This window comes from Chrysemys picta, chromosome 7, assembly GCF_011386835.1.
Source record: "Chrysemys picta bellii isolate R12L10 chromosome 7, ASM1138683v2, whole genome shotgun sequence".
Lineage (NCBI taxonomy): Eukaryota > Metazoa > Chordata > Testudines > Emydidae > Chrysemys > Chrysemys picta.
In genome coordinates, this window is record NC_088797.1 from 94,207,209 (window position 1) to 94,233,576 (window position 26,368).

The 26,368-nt window shown below is 41.3% G+C and overlaps 1 long non-coding RNA gene across 2 annotated transcripts; it reads left to right on the plus strand.

Annotated features, from left to right (window-relative positions):
- Positions 1-1,523: 1,523 nt before the first annotated feature.
- Positions 1,524-23,165, plus strand: LOC135972945 (uncharacterized). Of its 2 annotated transcripts, none has more exons than XR_010589557.1 (3): positions 1,524-1,764; positions 15,725-15,824; positions 23,074-23,165. It is a non-coding gene; the product is annotated as an uncharacterized LOC135972945 (long non-coding RNA). The 2 variants fall into 2 exon arrangements; XR_010589556.1 differs by lacking the exon at positions 23,074-23,165 and adding an exon at positions 17,709-18,338 and having other exon boundaries at positions 1,525-1,764.
- Positions 23,166-26,368: the final 3,203 nt, after the last annotated feature.

Genomic DNA, 26,368 nt, shown 5'->3' on the forward strand with positions numbered 1-26,368 from the left:
AATTAAATTAAATTGTCCTTGATTAAGCATGAAGTGGTGGAAATAGATAAGATTTATTATTATCAGGATATATCTCAAGATGCTCTTCCAGAAATGCAGCACAAGACTTTAGTGCTTCCCAATTGCAATTAAACAGTTACCAGTGGAAAATGACAGAAAATGTAGAGCTGCTAATAAATAAAAAGCCCCATGATTACAGTTTCTGTTTGCAGTACTACAGCATACTCCCAGGCGATCTTCCAAGAAGCACAATAACAGAGCTTCTAAACCAATGTAATATAGTGTAAATATTGCAGTCCATTAATTGATTCTAAAACACATCCACATTGCAATATGAGCTGTACAATATGGGCCCAATCTCATTGAATTGATGTATCCTCAATTTTGTAGTCTCATCAGTCCTTTATAGGAGGCTGTCTAAACTGTGTTTATGAGCGTAATATATATAGTTATTGTACTAAGCAGGGACACTGAACCATATGTAGGTTTTAATTTGTTCCCATATTTTAAAGACTTAAGGTAAAATCCTGGCCCCATTGACTTCTGTATGGCCAGGATTTCACCTTTAGTTTCAACATTTATGGTGAAGTAAAACTAGAGGGCTTCTTTTAAAATCATACGCTAGTTACCATTTAAAAAAATCTGCCCTATTTTGACTTGCAGTGTGGCCGCTACAGTTGCAAGCTGAATGCTGCAGGAATGAGGTGTTAGTAAATAGGGCTGTGATCCTGCAATCATATCTGCTAGAGTGGACCCCTCAGGCCAGGCACTGTCCTAATGACTTCAGCGGGGCTCTTCAGAAGGACAGGGCTCTGAACTGGTAGATTCAATTGTGGGATTGGGGCTTTAGGAAATGAGAAATCATAGCTCAGATCTTGTGTGATGCAAACACAAAACCCATGCACTTTTTTGTGGCTGGTGGCTTAAACCAAACCAGAATCAGTACATGCTGGTCAATGTCCAGATCCATTAGTGCAGCAGGTTCCCCATCTATAATATGAGCATTCAGCATTGCCAGCTCTGACTGTATCGTGTGTCTCACAGTTCTTGGTGCTTTGTCCCTAAGGCCCAGATCCTGGAATCAGGTGAGTGTGTGAGAATCTCAGGGGTTTTTCTAAAGTGAATGTCTAACCCTCACAGTTGCAGAGCAGCAAACATGAATCTGCAGGCTCAGAAACCAGAAGATAAACAAAAAAGAGTCACCAATTTATTATTTTAAAAATCTCATTATTTTTGGAGGTCTGACTCATGATTTTTGAATTCTTGGACTTGGCAATACTGATTCTTCCACTTTAGGGGCTGCTGGAAGGCTAACTTAATTACTGTTGGTGAGGTGCTCAGATATTATGCTGATGGGGCTGAAAGAGCCCCTTTAAGGCAGAAGGTCTCAGAGCTCCTGTGACTGAACAGGTGCACTCTGTTAGGGATGGGGTAACACCTGGATTCAGGAGATAATGAAGCTTGGGAATCAGGAAGGAGGAATGTTACTCAGCCCAAACTGAGACACCTGGAGCTGGTGGTAAGCTTCCAGGGAGAGGCTTAAAAGGAAGAGCCCTGGGTTGTTAGAGCAAAACTGTGTAAAGTTCTGTAGCTCCTTCCTCAGATGGGATGGGACGGGACGGGACATAGGTCTGACTAGCTGGAAGTGGGAATGCTGGATCCAGAGGAAGGCCTGTAGGCGTACCCTTATGATCCCTGTCCTGAGTAAGTGGCAGGGAGCTGGCAGGAACTCAGGAGGCCTCTGAGACTCTTATTAAGCCTAGGGTAGGTGGCTGGCTATTGTTTATGTTGTTGCTTCTTTTGAGTTTTTAAGTCTAGTAGGGGACTGTGGAGGGAAGCTTGAGAGTGCTCCAATCTGAGGGAAGATTGAGACTAATGGGGAAGCTGCACTCACAGAAGGTGGTGGAGCTAGAACCTTTTGAGTTATGGTATTTAATGCTTGTGATTTGAAGTATCCATATTAATAAGTATCTCTGTGCTATGGATGTTATTAGCCTATGAGAGTGTTGGAGAAATATTTGTGAGGAGCCCTGAGACAGGGAACTGAAGGTGGGCTGCATTACAGGGCCACTGTATGCATGAGGAAGTGTTCCAAGATGGTGATGGTAGGTCAGAGACCATTTGTAGGTTTTACAAATAAAAAAAAACCTACCTCACTGAGTCATATGCTATATTTCTTTATGAAGGTTTAGGAAACAAGCCAAAGCCTGTGCATATGGATCTTGCCTGACATCCTGAAGAAAAGTCACTAATGTAAGCACTTTGGAGTTCAGGGGCCAGATACTCAAGAGCTCAGTACCCACTTCCCATTTTAGGCACTCAACTTACATATTTGTCCCCAACCTGACTACCCCGAACAATTTATGGTACTGTGGTAGCACTTAGAAGCTTACCGTGGCAGGACTACGTTCTGCTAAACACTCTACAAACATAATAGAAAGACAAACTCTGCCCCCCAAAGATTACAATGTTGTAATTATTTTATGTAATAGTTTAAACCCTTCAATTTCAGCAGCCGAACAAATTGTTCTAGTAAGAAGTCATTTTAACATTTGGCCATTAATAAAAATAAAGCGGACATCTTGGCTCATTTAAAGTCAATGGCAAAACTCCCACTGATTTCAATGGGGATAGGATTTTGCTCTCTAAGAACATGCTTCTTAAGCTTTTGTGTTTTCAGGTAACCTTCAAAAAGAGAGAGCCAAACATTAGCCTGGAGGGGAAAAAGAAAAAATGTTCAATGATGAAACTAGGCTTCTGTAGCCCATCTACAAGCCCTACTTGTTTTAAACTGTTTCACTATAATACTATTGATGAAACTCAAAATTCAGAGTGGGACAGGTTAAAAACTGGATAAGTGAAACTCTTGTAAACAGGAGAAGGGCTTGAATAAATAACATATTCACAAATATTTTTTTCCAATCACTGAGCTGAAAAACCTGAGGTGACAGCCCAAATAGCAAACAGTTGAAACAGTAGTAATCTACAAGCTGAAATTTGCTCACATAAAAATGTGTTAAATAATTCTGAATACTGAACAAATGTGTAAATCACGACCTATCTGCTGATAATTCTCTAACAGAAAAGGAGTCTGTTTGTTGAATAAATTGCTTACTGAAAATAGCCTGTCCAGCTCCAGTGCAGAGATAACATCCAAACCTATTTGTCTAGAAATAGTTGTAAATCTTGTGGTGATACTCAAATATCATGCAAGAGACTATGGCTGCTGCCTGTCCCTGCTGAACCCAGAGAGTACAGAGATGTATGACGTTTTAAAAATGAAAGCTGAAAACCTTTTCAAACCTCAAAAGTTAAGGTTTGGTTCAAGTTTTGTGCTAGATTTTATTTTATCCAAACATGTTCACACATTGCTAATACACAACAAAAATAGTTTCTGCACTGTACTTTAAAGTTTTAACTGGGTTTTTATTGCTGCCAATGTAAATATATAGGGCTGCATTCTCCAATCAACTAGGGCCACTCTGTATCACTGAAGTAGCTTAAAGTGGCCTTAAAGCTTCTGGTGAGAGCCAGTAGAGAATTTCTCTTGTATGTTTTGCCAGAGCCACCTGCTTCCCCACTCCAGGGTGTAAGCGTAAGGAGTGGGGTATGTTGGGAGTGTTCTAGAACTGGGGTGTGGGTGGGATAGGGAGGTGAGGGGATGTGGCGCAGAGCTAAGTTAAATCTCTAGGGGACCTTATGACAGGGCTGCACAGGGGCATCCCTCACCTATGCTATTAACTTGTACCAGGCTCAGGCAGCCCTGAATGAGGGATCAGAAACGGATCCCTGCACTGCTACTCTCTACTGTGTTTGAGCAATCAGGGCCATAATACTATGCTAAGCTACTGTTCCCCTCTCAAAGTTTCACCTATTCAAAGGGAAAAAAGTTAATGTATCCAGTAGCTCTAACTGTATAGAGATTTGTTCCACTGTACATTTTTACTCTTTCTAATCATTATTTTTATGAGCCTGTGACATCTGTAGCTGCTCTGATTGGAAACTAGCTTTGTGTGCTATTGAACACTTCAATGTGAATGTTCCGTTTATTCTGAAAATTGCATTTCCTCATCCATAAATACAATGCTTTTGCTGAAATTAGAACTCAAGAGAGAACACCATACACCTAAAATATTTCTAAAGGAAATAATTAGACAGCCAGGCAAATTATTGGGGTTTTTTTTTCTGCCTAGCACCACTATCTTGAAAGCCCCAGGCCCAGCTCCTCAGAGGTATTTAGGCACCTAACTCTTATTGAGGAAGTCCCTTCCTCAGAATATTTTGGGATTTTAAAAAATTGTTTACATTTGACTCCTACAGGAATTGGGCCATGAGTGGGGCTCCTAGGCACCCTGATGATGTGCAGAGAACCCAGCGTGCACTGTGCTGCACATCAAAGATTCAGTGACATCTGCAAGGACAAGGAAGAGTTTTGTAAAATACATAAAATATATCCCAGGTCAGCTCCCAGACAGAAGCTAATTCACACAGTTAGGGCATCTTAGCAGATGGCCAGGAAGATGGAAGGAGGGATGTTAATCACGGGCTAGTAAATCGAGTAGGTTGGCTTATTATCTGAACCAGATTCCTGGAGAGAATTCATGCTTTAGAAGGCTTACAAAATGGGCTACTCCAGAAAACTAGTAGTAGAGCTCTGCACTGCCTTGCAGGAGGCCTGAGTTTGCTTCCTCATCATTTACATTTGCTACCTGGATGGCTGTTTTCTGTCCCCTGCCTTCTCTCTTTTCCCTATTCATTTTTCTCCCCTACAGATCAATCCATTTCTTCCTTCTATCCTTACTTTTCCTTTCTGACCTCTCTCCCTTGCCTTTCATTCTCTGACTCCTGCTTCTCCAACACCACAACACACACACACCATATACCTACTAAGCCTTTCCTGAACTACTCTACGCACGCATGGCACTCTGACCTGCCCCTGAGGCTGATGTGGGAGTGTGCTGGGGAAGAAGGAGCAGCCTGGCCTGCCTGCTTCAGAAGGGGAGGGGGAACTGCCATGGGCTTGGATGAGTGAAGCTACAGAGATGGCTCAGGACTGAGCTGCTCTCCAATTCAATCTGCTTACAAAGATCAAAGGGTTACTTTATTCCAGGAGCTCTGCAATGTTGTTAGTAGCTGAGGAGAAGGTCCAGTCTTCATTTTCCAAGCCTGTTGAATCTTAGACCTGGCCAGCTTTTGTTAAGCATCCTTTATGCCACTTGGTCTCCTGTTTGCTTAACTTATTAGTGGATTCCCTCTGTGACATTGCACTCCATGTGCTTTATGAAAATATGCTTATGAATGTGAATATAATGTAACTGGAATATGCTTTATGCAAAAGGTCTCATGTAAGGTATCATTATAAAGCTTATAATCTACTGAGTGTGTTCATCCTATTTGTATGCATGTATCATTCTTGTAACTGAAATATAACTCTGAGGTCCTATTGTAATTATGCAAAGTGTGGGCCATTAACGGTGGTTTAGAATCTTGATGGCTCCCATTGACTAGGACAATTGGTTGTAAATGGTTTATTTACCTGAAAGCCTTCCTGTGTACATGTGGGCCAGCCCGTGGGTAATGAAGAATGAGGTCTCAGGGGACATGTGACCATGTCACCTGCTAATGAAATCCATCTTAAATCTGGTACTTTTCCATTCAGAAGGAGAGATGGGGACCCAGAGAGACAAAATATTCCCACTTTGTGCCAAAGCTATCAAAGGGAGTGGAGCAGGCCAGAGAGGGCTTCCAGTCATGAGAAAACCCCTGCTTACCAGCTAAGATGGCTGCTGGAACAAACAAGGACTGTACCAGGGGAAAGGATTGGAGGGTCCAGACTAAGAAGGAGTCTAGTCTGTGAAAGAAGCTTATTGGAACATCTCTGAGGGTGAGATGTTACCTGTAATCAGTTCAATAAAATATCAGGGTTGGAAGGGACCTCAGGAGGTCATCTAGTCCAACTCCCTGCTCAAAGAAGGACCAATCCCCAACTAAATCATCCCAGCCAGGGCTTTGTCAAGTCTAACCTTAAAAACCTCTAAGGAAAGAGATTCCACCACCTCCCTAGGTAACCCAGTCCAGTGCTTCACCACCCTCCTAGTGAAAAAGTTTTTCCTAATATCCAACCTAAACCTCCCCCACTGCAGCTTGAGACCATTATTCCTTGTTCTGTCATCTGGTACCTCTGAGAACAGTCTAGATCCATCCTCTTTGGAACCCCCTTTCAGGTAGTTGAAAGCAGCTATCAAATTCCCCCTCATTCTTCTCTTCTGCAGACTAAACAATCCCAGTTTCCCTCAGCCTCTCCTCATAAGTCATGTGCTCCATCCCCCTAATAATTTTTGTTGCCCTCCGCTGGACTCTTTCCAATTTTTCCGCATCCTCCTTGTAGTGTGGGGCCCAAAACTGGACACAGTGCTCCAGATGAGGCCTCACCAATGCCAAATAGAGGGGAATGATCACATCCCTCAATCTGCTGGCAATGCCCCTACTTATACAAGTCTTAACATGTTAGGCTTAGACTTGCGTGTTTTTTTCTTTATTTTGCTTGGTGATGTACTTTGTTTGGTCTGTTATTACTTGAAACTACTTAAATCCTACTTTTTATACTTTATAAACTCACTTTTGTTTATTAATGAATCCAGAGTAAGTGATTAATACTGGGGGAGCAAACAGCTGTGCATATTTCTCTGTGTTATAGAGGGTGGACAATTTGAGTTTACCCTGTATAAAGCTTATAACAATAAAATAAATTAAATTAAATAAAACAGATTTATTTGGGGTTTGGATCCCATTGGGAATTGAGTGTCTGGGTGCTGGAGAGGTAACCTGTAAACTGAAAAGAGCTAGGTTTCAGAGTAGCAGCCGTGTTAGTCTGTATCCACAAAAAGAACAGGAGTACTTGTGGCACCTTAGAGACTAACCAATTTATTAGAGCATAAACTTTCGTGGACTACAGCCCACTTCTTCGGATGCTAAAGTCTGCAGTTTTGGGGGCGTGGACCAGACCTGGGTCTGTGTTGAAGCAGGCTGGCATGTCTGGCTCAACAAGGCAGAGTTCTGGAGTCCCAAGCTGGCAGGGAAAATGGGCTCAGAGGTAATTCCAGCATGTCAGGTGACAATTCGAAGGGGGTCTCTGTGACCAAACCCATCACAACCTCCATCTCCATCTCAAGGCTGGAGTCCACACTAGAATTTTTTTTCACCATTCTGCTGGTGCCAGACAAACACAGTGGGTAAAAATGCCAGTGTAGGTGCCCTTGGAGTATGTGAGTATGTCTTGTGTGTTACTTCAGCTGAAACTCCTACCTGGAACCTCATAGTCAGCGCAAGCAGCAACTAAAGCAACAGCTCACCTAAGTGAGCCAAGGTAATGAAGTTGTGCTAAACTTATCTTTGCTGGAAGTTGCTCTTTTCACATCAATATATGAAGAGAAGACATTGCAAGGGAGTGTTTTCTCTCAATATCCCCTGGATGTTTGAGGAACCTCACTTCCTCTTTGAGTTCTTAGTGCTGGGATGACTCAAGTCCTGCTTTTGTTCACTTCTCAACCAGTTACCATTTCCCCCCGCTGAAGATATTTTTTATTAACTCAAGTTACTACAAATATAAACAGGTATAGAGTTATAACTACAGGCTCAGCAATGATTATTTTGAACTTAGTTTCCATTGACAACAGGAAAGTACATTTCTGGAGAGACTTAACACTAACTTCATCCAGAAATATTCAAGGACATGAGAGAAACACAGTCAGATCCAAAGCTAGTGAAACTGGCAGTCGCACTAAAAACTGATGTCAATGTGGAAATGATTGTCTCTTGTGAAAGTGTTCCTGCATTTACCTTACGTGTAGATAAGAATTGGATTAAAGCATCTCTACCCAAAGGTTATGGAATCAGAAAATTAGGAAAAGTAATGTTAGCCATATAAAATTATATGTAAAGTTAACTTAAAACACATTTCTTCCCTCCTGATTTAAGTGTATGTTATGGGTCAGACTTTCAACTGAGCTCAGCAACCAACAGCTCCCATTTAGGAATGTAAATAATGGGCTAGACTTTCAGAAGAGCCCAGCTCCTGGGCAGGCACTGAAACAAAGTATCCTGAGTTTCAAAATGCTCTGCTTCCAGCATTGACTCAATGGAAGCTGCCAATTGTGGACACTCTTGAAAATCTGGCCACTTATTTTGTTGCTGAAATGGGAGCTGAGCACTTCTGACAAGCTGGCCCCATGGTTTTCCAAGATTTCAAGCAAAAATAATGAAGTTTGCAAGTTAGTCCATCAGTTTATTCATGGTTAAGTAACACAGTATCAGCATTGTGAGAAAGAGCGTTGGGCTGGATTCCGAACTGCCCTCAGCCCTACCCCAACATATTCCCACAGCAGGGTGTGGCATAAGGCTGTTGCAGTCTACCATGGGAACTGCTTTGTACCATAGGAATTCCCTGCTGGGGAGAGCTGCCTGGGTTTTGGACCATTTATACCACTTGAATTGCATAAAGAGCCTGGACTGAATTGCACAATCAGAACCACTGTCTCAGTTTTAACTTGCTATGATTGTTTTGGCTTTACTAATGCACTGGAATCATATTCCCAGGATCCGTGTGTAGAACCCCCATTTTGATCATTCTAGGCAGATGATCATTTTATGAAGAGCCACAAAACAAAGAAACCCTTTCTAACTGTAAGGGTAGTAAGTACTGGATTAGGCTTCCAAGGGAGGTTGTGGAATCCCATCATTTGAGCTTTTTAAGAACAGGTTGGACAAATACCTGCCAGGGACATTTTAGGTTGACTTGGTCCTGCCTCATCTGGAATACGTGACCTCTTGAGGTCCCTTCCAGCCCTACGTTTCTATGATTCTATAAATTTCTTAAGAAAAGGAGCAAAATTTTTATTGTGCCAGGACAAAATGAGATCATCGAGAAATTGTAGTGCCATAGCCAATAAATCAAATTATAATGGACAGTAATTAGCATTCATCCATATAATGTATTCTTTAAAACCAAATGGGATTCTGAAAGGTTGATGATGCACTTCTGATTTAGACAATAAAACCAAGATCCCAATGCTGCAAAGACTTATGCATGTGTTATCCTTTAAGAACAAGTAGTCCTGTTGAGTTAGATGGGATTTCTTGTGTTGAAAGTTATTCATGATGTAAATCTTTGCAAGATGGGGCCCAAATCCTCACTGTGAATGAGTGGGCAAATACATCAGCACAAAAGGAAAATAGCTTTAAGAAAGCCAGACTACAACCCTGGATTGAGAAATCATCTGGGCTCCATAGAGGTACAGTGATCTGATCAGGTGATTTGCAATGCAAGATTGGAGCCTAATATTTGGTCCATATAGAGAAATGAAAGAAGATGATCATTAAAACTTAATCCCACTGTATTTATATTCCAAAGAACTGGAATAGAATTAGATTAAACTATGAAAGTTTCTCAAATCTGACCCATTTTCTGAATGACGTCAATAGACAACATTGAAAAATTCCAGTGAACTCTTAAAAAGAGAAATAATTTCAGTCCAAAAGTGTGTTTAAAAAAACAAACCTCTCCCTCCCCCACAAAAAACTGGAAGTTTTACAACAGAGATTAAAAGATAAAGACACTGCCTATTATAAACATATAAAGGCAGCCACAGATCTAGTCATTAACACTATCTTATTCATAACTGCAATTATTTTATAACTGTTCTGGGTTCTGTTAACCACAAAAGTCTTTTGTCCAGTGAATTGTGTAAACCCACAGAAGGTTGTGGTCCTGGCTTCTGCTCCCCATCAAGCTGAGCAGCAGCCAGTTTGTCTCTACGTTTTAGGACCGCTTTCACCCAGTTCTGTAAGTGAGATATGTGGACAACCATGAGTGGGTTGGAGAATTAATGGGGGGGAAAGAATTGGTTCTATGTTCCAGCATAATGAAATTTTGGAGGCTGAACCAAAGGCTTCCCAGCTGAGCATATGTCCTTGTCTAGATGACTGCAAAACACTCCTTAAAAACAAACTAACAAAATCCTTGGCATTATCCAAGCGTGGGACAATGAAATCTCTCCTCTGTTCTAATTCAACAATCCTTGGTTGCAGTTTGCTTTTGTAACCATCGGTGCTGTTTTAACTTTCTGCCTGACCAACAGATAGAAGACTTTGAAGTGTTCTCCCGCCATTTGATGAAAGTCCTAATTTTTGCATTTCACAATTTTTTACCAGTGTGTGAAGTGCAATTTTCATTGACTGTCACACGATTCTCTCCCCCCTCCCCCCGCCCCGCACACATACCGTTTCAGTAGCAGGGAACAACTTTTTTGTTCTGTTTGTACAGAGCCTAGCATAATGGCGTTCTGATTCATGACTGGTGCTCTTAGGCACAATGGTAATAAAAATAACCATTAATTGCATGGTTAAAATGTTGACATTCCAACCAACTTCATTCTGTTTGTCAGCTAGAAAAGCAAAAACTACACTGAGATGAGGCTTAATAGTTCAGGCCTAGGTGCACAAAAGCTAAGTTGGAAAAGCCTTTTTTGGATTCTACCTTGTCTATGAATCTCTGGTCTAGTGGAGTGAAAGCCAATATATTTTTTGTGGAATAAGATCCAAGCTGGGAGTGCAATTGTAATATGTTTGGTGTATATATGTGCAAATCCAGTGCAGGACTTTTCATAAAGGGAAATAGATTGGGGACATCAGGGCAGGAGATGCCTTCCAGTGTGGAGTCCTGTCTTGCAAAGGCTTCTTGTTCTGCCACCTGTGGTGAGGCAGACATGCGGAGAGGCAGTGCAGGAGGAGCTCCTCTTCTGAGGATCATCTGATCCCTTCCCCACTCTGGAAGCTACTCTAACCTTAGCCTGGTGTAATAGACATTGAATGGCCTGCTGCCATTCCAACGCCTGCAGGAAGGGTGCAGAATTTCCCAACATCCAGTGGATTGTGCTGGAAGCTGGAGACAGGATTTGTGCTTTAGTAAAAGTGGCGAAAGGTTGAGTTTTTTTAAATCTCTTTTCCCCCTCCCCCAACCAATTTTTATATGCGGCAGGCATTTGTTTGCACAGCTTTATTCTCCTGAGATTATTGGGGCAGGAGGAAGCAGAGGATCAGTCTAGGCAATAAAGGAGAAGAAGGAATAGCCTAGAGATGATATTCGGTAGACATGGTATAGCCAAGGGGCAATTCTGCCTTTGGAATTAGGAGTAGGCTCAGTGGGAGCCAAGCTTTGGGAGGGAAGGGATTATCTTCCAACACCACTTGCTGAAAGTTTGATCTGGGGAGAATTGAGCCCTAAAATTTCATATTCTAAATTAGCCAAGCTGAATGGGTCATATTGTCTCTCACTTACACTTTAGCCATCCTACTGAAACCTGTCAATAGGGCTGCACTCAGAGTCCTCAAAATGCAGGAATTCGTTGTCTTCTCAATGCTTCGCTCATCAGTGTCTCTTAAATGAATTAAGCCAAATGTAACATCATGTCAGAATCCTCTTCAGTGCTAGACAAGAAAACTTGGGTCATGGTTTTGACAATAAGGATCAAATTCTGACCTAACACAAGATACTCATATTGTTTTATCCACTGCTGAAAGGCATTCAGATAGCATGGTGATGTGTGCAGTATAGAAACTGAGTAGACTAGTACAGAAAAGATGTAGACCCACTGAAACCACATTAATGGTCCTACGTGTTTTTAATAGAAGCTTTGTAGAGCTTTCTGCTGCAGTGCTCACAAATGCACACTTGACATCAGCCAGCAAGAGAGAGAAGTCAGAGTATCGTGAAAGGGGGGCAGAGCATGCTTCCAAAATGGGTTGAATTGGAATGAAAAAAAGTGATATTCTTTCAAGTCCCAGCCCTAAAATAAACTCTGCCCATGTGAAAGGGAAATGCTGCTGCCTGGAGCTTAGCTTCCCTGGGTGGGACTCAAATACGCCTGGGACTCCCCTCGGCTCCTGGAATTAGGATTGCCTTGACTAACAAAACTAAGTATCAGTATCTTCGAGAGGTAGGCAAGAAACCGTTATCTTATTTCAGGAAACGTTTTGAGATTTTTTTTGAAAACTTTTTTCCCATTCTGAATTTGGTCAAAAACTGAAAATATTCAAGAACCAACAGTCAAAAAAGAAATTTCAGTTCAAACAAACAAAATGTGTCATTTCAATGTTTTGAAACATTTTTTTCATTTTGACCTTTTTATTTATTTGTTTGTTTATTATTTTACTATAATTTGCTTACATTTTAAAGCAAACCCATTTCCAAATTGCGGGAGGGGGACCCAGAATTTTTCATGTAGAAAATGTCAAAACGGAACATTTCAACCATTTAAAAAAATTCCAAACACTTTTTAAACCAAATATCTTGTAGAAACTGACCCTTTCTTGTGAATAACTGCTACTGACCAGTGACAGCAAAATGAGACACCACTCACTGAAAACTACAAATCTGCCACCCTCCTGCTGCTTTCATATGTGAAGAATGAAATAATTAACAATGTTGACATTTAAATGATCATCACTGGGCATCTGAGTTACCCCTCAGCTGTGCTATGTATATATATAGGGCAGTTTACACCTCTTGAGTTATTGTTCCAGACTCAGGCAGTCACTTTAACATCAAAAAATGTGATGCAAGTTTCTTCTCTAGAGACTTAATTAAAAAAAAAAAAGTTGAGATTCTAGTAAAGAAGACAGCAATTTTAGAGACCTACTGGCCCAATCTGAGCCAGGTTTTAAAATAAAAACAGTTACTAAAATTTCATTTGTAACGAGAGAAAGAGGCTAGCGCGATCTAAAAATGACATACAGTTACATTCAGAGCCAATTCACAGCACTGGGTATGGATAATGGGGCAGATTCTGTGCTTTGCTTTACTTTACTCACTTTGCTACAAATGTCTCGACTCAGCACAATGTTTAATTTCAGTATATTAGTATCCTACACTTAATGTAAATTGCCTGAGAAACAGCAGGAAAATTATATATTTTGTAGAATCACTTTAATTTTTTATTTTTAAAAGAAAATATACAGAATCTGCAATAGAAAAATACATATACATGTGCATATAAATCAAGGGAAGCTTTTCACATCTGACAATGTCAGAATGATCTCTTTCAGTGACTGATGAAAAGTCACAATCCTGCCAGAGCCGGTGCGATTTTCATGTTCAGAGAATGATGCATCTTCTGGGGAATTTAATCAGAGAGGTACCAATAGTTAAGCTAGTTGTAGACACACATTTTTGGGGAGGTCATTGGGGACCCAAAGGACTTTCTTTTCATGGAATCCTTAATCCTGAATATTAGGAATGGGTCCAAAGTCCCCATTCCTTTAGGAAGTTAGATCTGGATACAAACTTTCTGGCTTGAGCACTTGTTGGCTGGAAGACAATGTTTTACTAAAATATCTACCAACTATATTTCTGGCTTAGAGTTTTTACTTGGGTGTTCCTGGTTACCTTTAAATTAGTTATTGAATAATGGAATGACTGCACAGTCTGGGTACCATTACTGGTATTAGCTATGGCTGAGCAGAGACCAAGTAAAGTTCATGTTACTTTTGAGATTTGTGTTGATCTTTCCTTCTGGGCTCAACGGAAACCCAGACCACACTCACTAAAGACAAACCATGATTTATTTAATCCACATGACTTTGCATTCTGCTGACGAGGTTTTCCCCATTTCAGGAACATATTCTGATATCTTCAAAGGGCACGTCATCTACATGTAAAACCTTTGTGTTCCTTTATTGTGTCTTTTTGATGTGAACCATTACCTGCTATGAAAAAGATAGCCTGGAAAAACCCTTGGATGTGTGCTGTGGTTAGTGGTAACAAAATATAGGAGTTCAGGATTGTTTATTTCCTAACCCTTTATGTTCAATTAATATTTTATATTTTGCTTTCTTGTACCAACATGATCATTTTTAAGTATTTGCTATGTCTCAGTGGCTGTAGAGCTGTGCAAAAATTTCAAGGATCTGCTTATTTACTTATGCAATCTCTGGAAGACACTTAGGGACAGATTTTTGAACATATTTAGGTGCCTAACGATGCAGATAAGAGCCAAGTGGCCTTTTTTCAAAGGGACACAGTAATGGGAGCTAGACAGCTAAGCACGTTTGAAAATTCCATAAGGTACCTATCTGCATGTTTTGATGCCTAAATACCTTAAAATCTCACTCTTAGAGTGATGCATGTGGTAGAAATACCTAGGCAGATAAGGAAACCTGGAATCCCTGAGAGTGTGGTTTCCCCAGTAGCCTATTGGCGGCTTTGCAGTCACACCGTTTTATAGATAGCAGTGTAGCAGGGAGCAGCAGGATTGGAAAAGCTTTTGTGGCTGTCTCCCATGAAGATTTAAGGAGGGAGGCAGCTTTCTTTCTCCATGTGAGGAAGAAGGTTGAGGGAAGTGAGTCAAATGGCTGGTTTGTGAAGAGCTGATGGAGAGGAAGTAGGGGGGCAGGCTGTTAACCCTAAAGATCCTGGAGGGCAGAAGGTGTAGAATGCAAACAAGTCCTATGTCTTCCAGAAGGCAACTGAAGGCTAGTGGGGAGCTGGCCTGTTTTTATTTGGTTACTTTTAGAAGAGAAGGGCTGGTTGGAGGGAGACAGCAGCAAAATGATCCATTGAATTGGATTTGCTTCATGTCATTTCTGTGCTCCAGGTTTAGAGCAAACCCAGATTTAGAGTGAACTTCCTTGTGAGTGAAAAGGGAATATGCTGAGAAGGTTTTGCAGAAATTTGAGTGAATTTAAACCAGCAGATTTTGCAGAAGCTCTTCCCCTTCCTCCTCCTGCTATTTTGGGGGCCTAAGGGAACCGGCTCCCACAGCTCCTTGGAAGCAGCAGCTGGAATAAATGGCCGAGGAACATGTTTGGCAGCACTTATCAGGGAGCCTATTAGGAGAAGAACCCTTATGAACACCAATGTCTGTCTAACCTAAGTGCTGAGAGCCTCTGGGGGCCAGGCCTGGGTGTGGGAGAAGTAGTTACTAGGTCAGGAATCTGGTTAACATAGGATGGCAATCAACTGCCATGCAGGCCCGGGAGAGCTTGCCTGTGGCTGGGACTTCCCACTCATGTACACAGAACATAGACCTGCACAGTGTTTGGGGGGAGTGACTCAGCTGCAGGGACCTTGTTCCAGCCATAGGAGAAGTGGGCCCTTTATTGCTGCAGATGGAAGGATGGCCAGGACCCACTGGTCTTTTGGTGGGCCACAGAACCATTTAGGAGGGAGGAATCTACCATGCACGGAGGCCAGAAAGGGGTGCCCCAGAAAGGGGCTACATGTAATTATCAGGGGCATTTTTTAAAATTTGGATAAGGGTATAACTAATGAGTCTCCCCGCTGAACACACAGAATGAGCACCATCAATGTAAACAGCCCCTAAAGCTGGCGTAACTGGCCCAGGGCAGATAACCCTGGCACTGGGATAAACTTCAGGTGCTGCTGAGGGGGCAGAGGGTCTCTTAAGCTTATCATTGCTGGTGGGGTGTGGCCAGGCTACTTCTCCCCAAAACCTATTCCTGCCTATGTACCTCAAACTGCTGTAACCCAGTGCAGCAGGAACTGGGAAGTGCATAGGTGAGCATTACACCACTTGTCAAATACACCCGACTTGCACTATGTGCAGACATGTCAGAACCTTGATCTGACCCGTAGTTCATAACATTGCTCTGATTTTAACAGACCTGTCCTATCCTTTACATTCACATGACTTTCTCTTCTGCTTTTCAGATATACTTAGAATGGGCCATCTTAAGTGCATCTAGAAGCCACAGAGTGTACATGTGAAACATTGCAACAGAGTATGTGGAAGCCATAGCTGATGTTTAAGGTGAGTCTGACATACACATTAGATAGTTATGACTGTACAGTTACAATTCTGCAAGAAAAATATTTTCAATAAATTGCCCTTTGGCTTCTATGAGTACAAAGTTTGAATACTTGTCCAACCTTATCTAACTTTCATTGTCTGGAAATCTGGGCCCTCATGTAAGATTTCCATCCCTTCCTGGTTTCATCTGGACCAAAACCAACAGGAACAGTCCCTCTTATGGGGCACCAGGAAATGCAGAGGCAAAAACAGTTGAGAGTTCCAGGTTTGGGGTTTGACTGGAATTTTGGGAAAAGGCTTAAATCATTTTCAATTTGATCTCAACCTGTTTTCACATTGCCAAGGATTTTATTACTTTCTTCTGTGGGATTTCTTCAATGCAGCCTCCAATGCTTGGAACCCCTCATTGAACCAATATGCGGTGACTCTACCTTTTCTTCTTTCAAGTCTCTCCTTAAAACACAGCTTTTCCAAAAGCTGATTAACTCTAACTTCTTCTCCCAGAAAAGTGTTGTGCTTTGTTCTCCGCTGCTTTGCATCATGGGTGATTTAGATATGTACAAAGTAAGTACAAAAGTGAGTAAAGAATTCTCATCAATTAGCATTTTCAATTCAGGGGTAAATAACTGCACATTGTGTAAGTTAGTGGGGGAAGGGGAGGAACAGGCTCTTTTGTTCATAACTGATATTATATTTTATAACTAATCAATAAAAATAATTATAATGAATTACCTTGGGGTCAAAGAGTGAGAAGTGCTATTTTCACTTTATTATAATCACTATTAAGATATAGATTCTATGTCTCAGTTCAATGTTCTAATCTAAACTATATGTAAGTAATCATTGGGCCAAGTCACTAGAACTTTTAATTCCGGATATACTCTAAGAATTATGGCAGCTGGCCATACCACTTTGACCTTTCAGTACTTGCAAACTGGCTGGCTATTCTGTCCCTCCCCCTCAGGCTGGCACAGCTGTAAACACACACATCATAATAGAACAATTGTAATATTCTATTTGTTTTCCAGTGAGAACCCCAGATCAGCACTGACTTTAGGTGGCACGAGGATCTAGCTTGATGTTGTGTGACTCCCACAAATAGCATGCTTTCTGGATTTTGGAAGCATGTCCCTTTCATTTTACTGTAAAGTTTCCTTTATGCTCCTTATACATATCAGAGAAATATGGCCTACCACATATGGAAACAATTATTTACAAACCATCAATGTGACCTTCAGAGCCCTAGTTCCCTTGTGTGTGTAAGAGAAATATGCTGTTAGAGCAGCATAGATGAGAGCAGGGAATCAGTGCTGTGTGTGGCTCTTAGACTAGACCCAGGTTTGAGCCTAATAAAAAAAAAACACCCCAAATATTAGTCAATAGGGAAAGAAGCATTTCTGTATTTAATGATACTGCAGCTTCTATTTCTCTCAGCTTCAAACCATTTTTGCTATCAAAGACTAAACTCTGCTAATGTAGCAAGCATCAGTGGCTTTTATATGATAGGATGGGAACCAGTGGCTTATACTCTTTTTCACTTGTGGTGGTGTTGTACTTAGTTACTAATTTAAGCCTTTAAAATGATGTTCTCTTCTATGTCTTGTGTGTTTCAGAACATCATTAGATTATACACAGAGTAATCAAATGCCATTGTAATGAGCCAAAACAGCTTTTCTCCCAAATACACTGTACCTAACTTCACTATTCCTAAATAAGGATAAGGTATTAAAACAGTTTCATCTGTTTTCCAGGTGGAATTGTTCCCCTTCTAGGTTTGGCAGGCTCATTACACTAGGGAACCAAACCACTGATACTATAATGTGTAGTGTGCTGAGTTAATCCCATAAAGTTTTTTTTAAACAGTTCCTGATGTTTATCCTGTAGAAGCAGAACTAACCAGTGCCAGAGATGCTTGGGGACAAAGTCTGCTTTGTTACATTGGTGTGAATCTGGAAAAACTCCATTGACTTCAATGTAGATACTGAAGATAGACACTGGTGTAACTGAGAGCAGAAGATAGCCCATAATGTACAAATCAGAAGAATATAAAAATCCTCAATGCAACATTCTGCTACTGCAAAGAAGTGTCTGGCTTCCACCCTCACGTCTTCCAGGATAAACAGAACTGGACTGTCAGTCTGTTTACTTTATCAAAAAGAAGTTTGAGAGAGAACTCAATTACAGTGTATATGTACCTTTATGGGGAGAAAATAGTGCTTCATCTAGCAGAGAGAGCTGTAATAAGAACCAATGGATGGAAGTTGAAGCCAGACAAATTCCATGGTCCATGTTAAGGTGAAAAGGGGATAATCTCATCAAAAGTGACTATACAATACAAGTAGAAATATATTTTTGCTGCATATTTTATTGTAAAAACTGCCATTTTACTAATATTTCACAAAATGGAAAATTTGGGGAGTAGGGTTGGGAGTTGGAGGAGCAAATCCTGTCAAATAGAATGGTAAAAGTTTGATTTAAATTTTGTGAAACACCAACTTTGAATTTCATCCCAGGTTCTCTTGCAGATGCTCACATAATTTGAGCACAGTTTAGCTAGCTCATGACACTAAAACCCTGCTGCTCACTGATGCCTTTGAAAGTCAGTCTAAGGGTCAGAGATATAATGCTGTGAGATATAAGCAATCTGTTGATCCTGTCTGTCCATGACAATCATATGGGTGAACAAGTACAGAGAGGACATCTGAGGAAAAGGAAAAATGTCATTCCCACACAGCACTCAACTGCCAGCTGGTAAGGGCCTGATCAGAGCCCATCAAACCACATAGGAGACTTTCTATTGACTTTAGTGGGATTTGGATCAGGCTCCTAATGAAAAAGCTGCACAGGTCCATTTACCACAAACCCTGTAACTGCCTGAAGAGCATGAGAGGCTGGGAGGGAGGAGTGGAGAATGTAGACCAAAAGCCCATGACTACTGTGGCAACAAATTTGTTGCTGCTGCACATATGCCCCAGGCCCTGTCTGGGTTGGAGAAAAGGATTCCGTTTCTCCATGTCAGTGATGTTTCCCCTCCCAAAATCCCTTTACTTGGGCATTACCCAGAGGACATGCATGAAATCTAATGGCACAAAATAGCCTTACATAAATAATGTGAGTAACATATATTTATAGTATGTACAAACAGGGCCGCCCAGAGGATTAAGGGGGTCTGGGGCAAAGCAATTTCGGGGCCCCCTTCCATAAAAAAAGTTGCAATACTATAGAATACTATATTCTCGTGGGGGCCCCAGTGGGGCCCAGCGCCTGGGACAAATTGCCCCACTTGCCCCCCCGGGGCAGCCCTTTGTACAAATAGAAAACTAGCTCTTGACATACTGATAACAAATACAGGTAGAAAAAAATCTTTAAGATTACAAAGACAATGGATTTTTGGTGTATAATTTAAAATCTCCCCTTTCCCTGTCTATCCCCCCTTTCCATCTGGATAGCATACTGGTGTGCTATTGTATAGTCTTACTCCTGACTGCTGGGTTGTTGGCATTTCATTTTCCAGGGGGCAGGGGGAAACACTGAAGCTATTTCCAGGATAAAAAATTATAGATACTAAATAAAGAAACAGTTACATCAAATATGGGTCCTAGTACCCTTCATTCATCTCAGTACGCAAACATACACTATATATAATGCATACATTCCCTATGCATGTTACAGATAATATACATGTCCCCACTGATATGGAAACCCTTTGATGTCATGGCCAAAATTAATAAGATATGTATAGTGTTTTCAGATGAAACATCCAAAATTACCTTAAAACAGCTGAAAAATGACCTAGTATCTAGACAGGAACTAGGATAACTAATAGGATTTCTTAAAGTAAATGAGTACCACCACTGGCTTTCACAGCTAGGTCCTTTTCCCTCATTTTACCCTGTAGGCCCCAGAAACGTTCTTGACTAAACAATTTTTAAACTTCTAGGACTTCTGAGTTGAGAGAAGTAGCTTACAAAAACAGCCAAAAAATAACTCTCTGTAGCTGCTTTGAAAAATCCTGCAATTGCCTTAAAAATGCTTTGCAAAGCCACAGGCGACCCATAGACCTAGCTGCACAGCAATCCGTGTGTCCGCTCCTGTTAGGAGTTTCATGGCTTTGGGTAGGTTTTGTTGCTCCCAGGTGTAATCAAATATGGTTTTGTGTATGTTAATTTCCTTTGTTTTTTAACCACAGCACATACATAGCAAAATGTGTAGCATCTGAAGACTCAGTAGTGTCTAAGAGGTGATCATCAGCATAACAACACTGCTCACGTGGTTTTGTTATAGCAGTCTGTGTAACCATCTGTCATCATACTGCTACTTGTAATAAAATCTGTTTAAAATAATAGAAGGGCCCCAGATACATTTTCTGTGCCCAATCTGGAGAGCTCTTGGGTCTCTCTGAGATCCTTCATCTGCTTGCAGTGCCAAGTGTTGTGCCTCCATTGTCCTAGCAGATACTGGGTTTAGTCTAAGTAACAGACATTATTCAGTCATCTAGTGCCTTTTCAGTTTATATTGCTGGCTGTGACCCAAAGAGCCCTCACTTCTGCTGTGTAAATAACTATCGTATTAGTACCATTGTATAGTAATACTGTGGTAATTTAATTTCATAATTTTTTTCAATTATGTGAGCCACCAAAAGTTTTTAAAGTAACAAATGTCGATACATTTCTACCCCGATATAACGCAACCCGATATAACACGAATTTGGATATAACGCGGTAAAGCAGCGCTGGGGGGGGGGGGGGGGGGGGAGGCTGCGTGCTCCAGCAGATCAAAGCATGTTCAATACAACGCGGTTTCACCTATAACGCAATACGATTTTTTTTTGGCTCCCGAGGACAGCGTTATATTGGGGTAGAGGTATATTTGTTCCTGATTTTATGCTGTGATAAACACGTTCTAATGTTTCTGAAAATATCAAATGCATTTCATTATGGGCAAAAACTGAAAAAAGCCTAATTTATCTAGTACATATCTCTCTACAACTAGATATATACTCATTGCCTTTACCTTGTATAGGCACTGATCCTGAAATCCTTCCTTACAAAATTAGTGCCATTGAATTCTTGGGACTGTTTGCATAATTAAGTACTACCCATAGGAGTAAGCATTGCAAGGATCAGACAGACCCTTAATGTCTACTCTGTAACATTTACCGACTCCTGTAGGTATTCTTAGACCTACAAAGTGTTTTGCTGTGGGTGCTATTTGTTAATTTCATTCAGCAGTGGGATGGAGTTATATCTGGTAGATGACCAGACTCTGAATATGCTCACTCCCATCCCACTCAACCACCGGCTCCAGAAATTTGGGGACTTAAGAGAGCTAATGAGGAATAGATCAGCAACCCTAAACCTTATCATGAGGTTAAATCTATACCTGAGATTGTAACTCATGGTGCCAGAAGACGAAGGTCAATGTGATAAAAGCACGGAGTAATATTTATCTAAAATATTTTACCAGACAGTCCGCTAAGGCAAACATCTTGTTTACAAAGTCAACGTAATGAGCTGAGGCATTTTTGCTGCCAGTTAGAGAGGGTTTTACAGAACCCATCAAATATGAATTTAACCTCTGATCTTTTGAACACAGGCCATGGAATCAGTTTTTCTATAAATCACTTACAATCAGCTCAGAGTATGTGTAAATCAGTTTGAGAGAGAGAGAAGTGCTGTTTGCAGATAAGCGGCACTATCTCATTCAAACTCTTGTGCTTAACCCTCTCTTCTCCCTCTCCATCATTTCATTTAATCAAAGTTCAAGGGATAACATTTGAAAGAAGCCAGAAAAATCAGAGCTCAGAAGGGAAAAGCTATTCCCTAAAGATGGATTGTGATCAATAATTTTCAGCAATCACTTCACCCAGACCTTTCATGTTAATTCACACAGAAAAGAAAAATCGCCCGAGGAAATTCCTAGTTCAGTCTCATTTACACTTCTGTGGCTGTGAGTTAGGAGTTGAAAAATAAAAAGAGGATTATGCTGTTAATACGCTATATATTAGTCAAATAGTCACTACCTTTTGTAATAGAGAGCTTCTGCTTTCATTCACCAAATGGAAATAATAAAACTTGAGGGTGCATTTTAATGAGGTGTATAAATAGTAACTACCAATCTATTATGCCTGTAAGGCTGAAGTATATCTAATAAAAATATGCTAAAGCATGGATGAACCCTGCGTCTTCTGCTAGTAATGGCCAATTGGGAATCAGAGTTACTTCTCTGTAGCAGATGTGTAGCTCAAAGTTCACCATAAGTGCATTCACATAGAGAGCACAGCATGTATTGTTCTGTAAGAAGACCGAGGTTGGCCCTTCAAGTGACTATGGAACAACTAATTTCATTATTTAAAAAAAAAGAAAAAAAGGGGGCTGGGGATAAAATTAACCCTCTCTGAGCATTCCTTGTGGGGATTTCTTTTTGTCCTCTTGGTATTTAAATGTGTACTATTTTCATTAGAAGAAACAGTGTTGTGTGCATATGGCCATGCAAGAAAGCTGCATGGGTGTAATACACAGTATTGCTCTCCAGCTTTTGTGATAGGTATAGACATTCATTTTAAACAGATGTCCCTTTCTAAAATTACTACTTTTACTAGGCACAAACTTGGCTGGCTAAAATGGAGTCCTTTGAGTTGACAATAAATCAATGAATGCCACTTCGGGTTTTTGTCTGTAAACAATTAACACCAAAGAAATCCAGCTCTCTAGAACATACAGCATGCAACAGAATATAAAAAGTTCATTGGCTTTTTTCTCCCTCTGTGGACTAAGCGGGAACCACCACTTGCAGAAGAACAAGGGAGGAATGGATGGATAAATCCTATGAGAAAGCTCCTTTTCCTAGTTGCTTTTAGATGATATTGAGTAGATGCCTCAGAGAAAACTCAGGGTTTGAATTTATACATAGTCCAAGTTTGTGACTATAAAGAAGCTTTGGTTGGTGGACCTTTGCATACAATACTTACTCATTCAACTCCATGGTGCCTGAGCTTCCTTTACAGGCCTGAAACACGAGGATGGACCAAAAGGGTGTTGAACATAACAGTATTCAAAAGTAAAAGCCAATGGTTCTGGAAAATCTACTCCTTGTTTTTTCAACCTCTTCTCCCTTCAACAATCTCTGTTACTTTGTGCACTTCATCAATCAATTAGAGCCATGCAAAAAATATACTCCACACCTAACATTCTTATGGAGAATAAAACACCACCCACCCTCCATGAACTATGCTTTATTTCTGTTACAGGAAAAATATAAAATATTCTGGGTGAAATGCCTGTTCTATTGAAGTCAATGACAAAACTCCTGTTGATCTCAATGAGGCCAAGACTTCACCGTGTGAGTGTTGCTAATGTTTCTTTCTCACATGCCCTACAATATTGCTTAAGTAAAAGTTTCAATAAGGTTTATTTTCAATATAAAGAACAAAACTTTAGTGAAATTGGTCTTACAAACTTCAGTCTCAAAGACCTGCATAACTTGTAGGGACTTAGGCCCACACACTCAAAGGTATTTTAGTCACTACTTCAGTCCGCTTGCTTTCAGAGGGGGTTAAGCACCTAAATACCTTTGAGACTCAGCCTTAGAGCCTGACTGGACTATATTGTCATCCTATACTAGGAGGGCAATGCAGCAGTTGAGAGTATAGTGAAGTAGAGGCTATATGGGAAAGGTGGCAAAAGAGCTCCAAAGGGGATTAGAAATGCTCCCCAAGACAAGTTAAGGTTCTTAGCTTATGGGTAGTTTGTGTTTGGCCTTCCATGGGTGGTTGAGAGGATGCAAGGTAGACTACTGCCCTTTTCCCACTATGCACAGTGCCTAGAAACCATCCCACGGGGGAATGCATGCTCTGCTCTTGACTAGGCCTGCTGGCAGTGTTAAGTTAAACTTTTGAGAAGAAGGAAAGAGAGATGGAGCAACAGTTGGGCTATGATCTCATTCCTCCTCCATAGCCCCTGACTGAGTTTGCCTGGTATGGTAGGGAGTACACATGGGACCATTTCCAAAAGCAAATAAAATCACGGAAGGGTGGCATGCTCCCTTGGGAGGAATTCTGACTGAGTCAGCAGCAGGAATCCTTCCTGGGGCTCCTGTTGCAGCATGCCTCCAGCTTATCCCTCTGGTGCCAGCTGGGGCTAAAAAGCTATGAGCTGGACTTTAATGCCTCCCAGTTTTTTAACAGTATGAATTGGGACTAAATTCCCTTTGCTTGATTTTACATTGTGGGTGAAATGGTTCAGAATTTGTCAAAATATCCTAACTTTGAATTTAAAAAATTGTGCCTAGTGTAATTCAGAAGGTTGGCTTAGCTCTAAATACAGACATCTTAGCAGGCAGAAGCAATTTCTTGAGTAGTCTAAGCATCAGAATCAAAAAGAAAAGATGAGTGGTACCGGTATCCAAAGGAGAGCAGGCTATGACCCCATACACAGAAAAGGGCACATTTTGCTATTATTTGTATTACTGTAGCACCTAGGGTCCCATTGTACTAGGTGCTGTAGAAACAGAACAAAAAGACAGTCACTGAGAGCTCACATTCTTGTATGTGTGCATCAGGCCCATGAAGACATCCAGCCGAGAATAGTATTTGGCTCTAGAATTTCATCACTCGGTGATTTTTGTTTAAAGTCTTCAAGAGAGGAAGGAGCTGAGACTGCCATTTATTATGTGTGTGTGCATAGTCTACTGTGATGGGGCTCTAACCTGGTTGCAGCCCTTAGATGCTACAGCAATATACACGTTAAATACTACTACTATAACTACAAAATGGGCAATTAAAGCAGAGATTAGGGAGACAGACTATACTGAGCTATATTCCTGGGTCTGCCATAGGCTTGTTGTGTAATTTTGTTAATATCTCTGCTTCTATTTCCCCATCTGCCAAAAGAGAATAATAATACCTACCTCACAAGGATGCTGTGAGCTTTAATTTATTAATGTTTGGGGCATCCACAGTTAAAAGGCCTGCTGGGAGCATTATTACTTAAGTATTAAGAGGTACATATTCAACTTTATTCAGAGTGTTAGTAGGTAACTCCTGAAGTGGGGGGTGTTCCAAGAGCTACCCCGTGGGTTCCAGAACAGTTTGAGTCAAGAAAATGTCAGCAGTAATAGCAAAACAGATATCAGAGGGGTAGCCGTGTTAGTCTGGATCTGTAAAAAGCAACAGAGAGTCCTGTGGCACCTTGAAGACTAACAGATGTATTGGAGCATAACCTTTCGTGAATACCCACTTCGTCAGACACATGTAATGGAAAACAGGAGAGCTTCAGAGCACCAGAGAATATAGATTTAGGCGAATACAGGTTGCCAGCTGTATAAAAGGTTTAACAAAATGTACAATAGCTGTAGACAGTTTTTAATGTCTTATAAATAATATTGTGAGATTCTCTTTGTTGACCTTTTACATGTAAGAAAAGAGCCAGTTGGCTGTCAAGTACTTGTAATAAGTCACAGACAGTCAGGGCCGCCCAGAGGATTCAGGGAGCCTGGGGCAAAGCGGGGGAGCTGCAGCGCTTGTACTCACCCGGCAGCGGTCCGGGTCTTCGGTGGCATTTCGGCGGCGGGGGCCCTTCAGTTGCTCCGCGTCTTCGGCAGCACTGAAGGACCCGCCGCTGAAATGCTGCTGAAGACCAGGAGCGACTGAAGGGCCCCCCGCCGCCGAAGACCCAGACCGCCGCCGGGCCAGGGCTCGCGGGGCCTGGGGCAAATTGCCCCACTTGCCCCCCCCACACACACACCAGACAGCCCTGCATACAGTCTCTTTCTGGTTGGCTTGGCTGAGGAGCTTCTTCTCCTTAGAGTATGGCCCTGCTCTGTAAAGGGTCTGGAAATGGTCTCATGAGTATCTTTATTTCCCTCAGTGACTACCAAAGTGAATTTCAGGATGTTGGGCCTGAGTCTCCATTTCTCCTTTATGCTGCTCCAGTAATGTAAAAGGGCTGAAACAATACCTCTAATGTAGGCACTTCCTTGGAGCATGTGAAGCTAGCATCCTTGGCTCTACGCTAAACACCTTGTAACCACTAGAATAAGAGGCATATCAAGGCATGGCTGTGGGGAAAGGGGCATCTGAGGGGTGGCTACTGCAACAGCCCCTACAGACCAGTGCCAGTCCTTAGGCTGTATTAACTTATGCCAGGGGCGAGACAGAACCCAGAATGGCCCCACAATATAAAGAGGGGCAAAGTAAATCCAGCTTCTACCTGCATTCCATTCCTTTGCTGACTGTAGCTTGGCAGGAATAGAGAATAAGGGCTCATTATGGGGTGTGATAGTCTGTGGAGTGTGCTCATGCATCATAATAAAGGTGTCATAACAAATCTAGATGTCCAACTCTGTCCTCAGTTATACTTGTGAAAAGTCCTTGTTTGTAGGTAAAGCTGGCCCTGGAACTTATCGTACAAGTTTGTCAACAGTGTGAGAGCCAGAAAGGACTCCAGCTCACTCTTCCAGAGCTATTTGGGTCTGTAGTGCTAACTGGAGTAAAAAGAAGCAACAACGTACTTTTGTCACTAAAGTAAGCAGATATGATCCTGAAT